The following is a 4,548-nucleotide window of genomic DNA, read 5'->3' as shown; positions in this document are numbered from 1 at the left end:
GGGGGGGTGGGAATGGGAAACACAGGAGAATGAATCAGACAACCCTTTCCTATGTTCATATGAATACGGACGGGGCCAGTGTAACTCCACATCATGTACAACCACAAAAATGGGAAGTTATACTCCATGTATGTATAAAATGTTAAAATAAAGAGGAATTGTAACATTCATATACATCCGTTCATACATAACATAATCGGTCAACTTCATTCCTTGACACCCTTTTCCTTTCCACCTCCCTCCCCTGCTTCCTTTACTCCACTGGTCTCCCTTCTACTTTTATGAGATCCTCAATCCCCTTTCCCATGATCCTTTACTTTGGAGTCAGGCTTATTGCACTTCACATGATGCTCTCAAGTTCCACTGGCTCTTGAGGGCCTTGAAGGCTGCAGCTATTCTCTAGGTTCCCACAATGCCCTGCTGCCTGGTCCAGCCTCAGATCCTGCGGGTCTCCAATCCCCTGGTAGTCCTTGGCTGTGTCAGCTGCCTTCTCACAGGATTCTCCCTTTTCTTGTCTATGGCTGAGTCCTTTTGGGCGACCAGCAGGACACAGCAACAGGTGCTACTGATCTTAATCCTATGCTTTTTGCTAACCCAGATGACCCCTGGCTTCCTCTGTAGTCACCGTCCTCTTGTGCACTTCTTTCCTTCTTTACCAAATGATAAGAGTGTGGGGCATTTTGGGGGACAAAGTCTATTTTCATAACAGCTCATTTTTCTGCAAGGTCTGCATTTTTCTTCTTGGAAGTCTTTCTTCATTCTTCATCTGTACTTCCCAACTCCTTTGTGACAAGATGCTAATGCAATTATGATTCCTTTTACAGATTGCCATTCCCAATAACGTGAAGCTAAAACTTTGGTTTTAGAGGTCTCAGTCCAGACACGGGCAGCTTCATTGCTCTGGTCTCAAGGTGAGGCAGAACATCATAGCAGAAGAGTGTGGTGAAGGAAAGCAGCTCAGAACATGGCCATAGGGAAGGAGAGCTTCAGTTAACTTTTTTTGTGTGTGTGGCGGGATTGAACCCAGGGATGCTTAAACACTGAGCCACATCCCCCCTTTTATATTTTATTTAGACAGGATCTCACTCAGTTACTTAGTACCTCCCTAAGTTTCTGAGGCTGGCTTTGAACTCACTATCCTCCTGCCTCAGCCTCTTGAGCCTCTGGGATTACAGTTGTGTGGCACCAGGCCTGGCTGCTTCAGTTAATTCTTTAGAAATTTTCCAGATATACTGCCATCCAGGCGTATGATATTTATCTTGCACCTTCATTGATAAGTTGATAGGCACTTTAAGATAACAGTAAATAACAGTGATCATAAAAATTTGTCATCCCTTTTCTAGGAAAAGTCATTTCTACCTTTTTTCAGTGCCGGGGATTAAACCTGGGGTCTTGTGCTTGCTAGACAAGCCCTATTCCACTGAGTTCAGTATTGTTTTGTGAGACAGGGTTTTGCTAAATTGCTACAGATGGGCTTGAACTTGTAATCTTCCTGCCTCAGCTTCTCAAGTAGCTGGAACAGGTATGTGCTACCTTATCTGGCTTTACGTTACCTTTTTTTCTTTTTTGGTGGGGAAGGGGGATACTAGGAATTAAACTCAGGGACACTCTGAGGACCACTGAGCCACATCCCCAGCCCTATTTTGTATTTTACATAAAGACAGGGTCTCATCGAGTTGCTTAGTGCCCTGCTTTTGCTGAGGCTGGCTTGGAACTCGAAATCCTAATGCCTAGGCTTCCTGAGCACCGCGTCCAGCCCTCTCTTGGTATTTTATTCATTTATTTTTGTGGTATTGGAAATTGAACACAGGGATGCTCTACTCCTGAGCTACGTCCCAGCAACACCCGCATCCCCACTTTTTTCTTCATTTTGAGACAGGATCTAGATAAGGTTTTCAGGCCTAAAAATCGGGACCCTGTTGTCTCACTCAGGCTACCGAGGATGCTGGGAGGATGCTGGGATTACAGGCGGGCACCACTGTGCTGGCTATTTTGTGTCATAAATTTGCACTTCTAAAAATGACCTTAAAAGTGATCCCTCAATTTAGGACTTCATAAACAGAAAGTCCTAGGGTGGATTATCTTATAGATATGCTTTAAGTTTGTGTGAGAAGTCATTTTCTACTGTAAAACAAACAAACAAAAAAAACCCCACTGAGGTTAGTAACATTAAGCAGATAATTGAGTGCTTATTTTGTGCCAGACACTGTTGTAGGTTTGAGGGAGACAGTCATGAGCCCCAAATGGAGCTTACCCTGTAGTCAGGGGACAAAGTACCTTACACGGTATGGTAGGTGGTAAGTAAATAGAAAACAGGCAAGGGAGAGGGAAGGGGTCCATGTGGGCATGGACATTGTGATCAGAGATGAGCTCCTTAACAAGGTGGTATTGGAACACAGATTTGAAAGAGATAAAAGATACATGGCAGTTGACCATTTCAGGTCCAGGCAACAAGTGCAAAAGTCCTGATCTGTGAATGTGCATGGCAATCCACAAAGTAACAAAAGCTGAGAAAGCAGAGGGTGAAGCAGAAAAGGGAGTGGGGGTATGAGGTAGAGCAGACTTCCCAGGGCCCTGTCACTGTTGGGGCTTTGGTTTTTACTGAGAAAGACTCTTAGCATGACAATGTATGGTTAGAAGAATCTAGGGCTGGGTATGGAGGCACCTGCTTGTTATCCTAGCAACTTGGAAGGTTGAGGCAGGAGGCCATTTTCAGCAATTTAGCGAGGCTCTTAGCAATTTCATGAGACCCTACCTCAAAGTAAAAAAAAAAAATGTAAAAAAAAACCAGATGTAGCTCAGCAGTTACCCCCACACCAAAAGATTTGGCTGCTGTATTAAAACAAATATTTGTAGGTTGGTGTTTGGCCAGGAAAGTGATTAGAATCAGATAAAAACATTAAAAAACTCAATCCAGCCAGGCGTGGTGGTGCAAACCTACAACCTCAGCAATTGCAGAGGCCGTGGCAGGAGGGTTAAAGATTCGAAGCTGGCCTCACCAACTTAGCAAGACATTGCTTTGAAATAAAAAATAAAAAGGGATGTGGATGTATCCTCAATGGTAAAGTGCCCTTGGGTTCACTGGGGGAAAAAAAAATTCCACATCTGGAGCCTAATGTGTAGCTCAGTGGTACAGTGCTTAGTGCTGGCTGGGCAAGGACCTGGGTTTGATCCCCAGGATCACACACACTATTTTCAAGAACTTACAAGATCAGAGTTTTGTCTTAATGATTTATAAAAGCATCTCTGACCAGACTGTGAGATCATGAAAATATCTCCACTAGATAGCCCTGTTAAAAGGATAGCCCTTTTGGGCTGGGGCTGAGCGATAGCATGCTTGCTTCGATTCTCAGCACCACATACAAATAAATAAAAATAAAAGTCCATCAACAACTGAAAAAAAAAAAAAAAAAGACCTTTCCTGTAACTCCTGGGGAAGGAGGACAGGCAATTCATTTCCTTTGCCAGTTGATTTTCTGAATTACTCCAAGGCATAGTTCTCAACATGAGTGCTCCAAGTAGTTTGAACCTACCAAAACCAAAAGGTGGTTGTCTATTGTCTTCACTTCCATTCTTCCTCCATCATCCACTCTCCACCAGTAAAGTGCAGATTCCAGACAGGAATGTTTTCTGTCTCAATGACCCTGGTTTTACCAGCACCAAGAACATTCAGCACTGTTGGCTCTCAGCTAAATGTTAACACTGAACATGGAACAGACATTAAGTTACTAAGGGTTGATGGAGATATTTTCCAGGCTGAGACAACTAGGGGCATTCTACGGGAATCCTCATCACTAGGATGCTGTCAAACATTCTACAATGTACAGGACAGGCTCCCCAAACAAAGAAAGATCCAACCCAAATGCCAGTAGATGCTACAGTTGAGACAGCTTGCCTTAGGGGAAACTGGGGGAAAAAGACAAAAGCATTGATTCAGACAAGACTTTTTATTTATTGGGGGAGGGTACTGGGGATTGAATTTAGGGATGCTTTACCACTATCCATCCCCAGTACACCCCCCCCCTTTAAAAAAAAAAAAGGTAGCTTATCTTACATAAAAGTACAAATCCTGGAGCTCAGCTCTGGGTAGGTTGGATCCCATCCATGAAAGGTGTTTGGAACTATCTGTCCACTGATCTGGATTTGGGTAACAGACTTCTGTCAGGAGCCATGACTGGGTCAGAAGGTACCAAGAAGATCAATGCCAGCCACACCCCCTCAGTCAAGGCATTCTGGGAAGAGAGACCTATCTGGGCTGGTGGGATCATGTTTTCTAGGTAAGGTGTGAATTTTCAGGAGTTGTTCTATGCCATAGGGAATGGAGGCCCAAGGAGGACCTGAATCCCCAAGATATATCTGTTGTAAGGCTGAGGCTCCCTTCATAAATGCACCACAGGGGCATCAGAAGGCAGATCATGGTACTGGTCATCTGCATTTCCAGAACTTGGTGGACCAGCATTTGCAGCAGTTATGGGTAAGGGGATCTCCTCCTCCTTCACGATCCAAGCCTCCTGAGTTCACCTCCCCAGGCTTTAAAAAAATATATAT

This window comes from Marmota marmota, unplaced genomic scaffold (genome assembly GCF_001458135.2).
Source record: "Marmota marmota marmota unplaced genomic scaffold, marMar, whole genome shotgun sequence".
Classification (NCBI taxonomy): domain Eukaryota; kingdom Metazoa; phylum Chordata; class Mammalia; order Rodentia; family Sciuridae; genus Marmota; species Marmota marmota.
Note: the sequence above shows the minus strand (reverse complement) of the source record.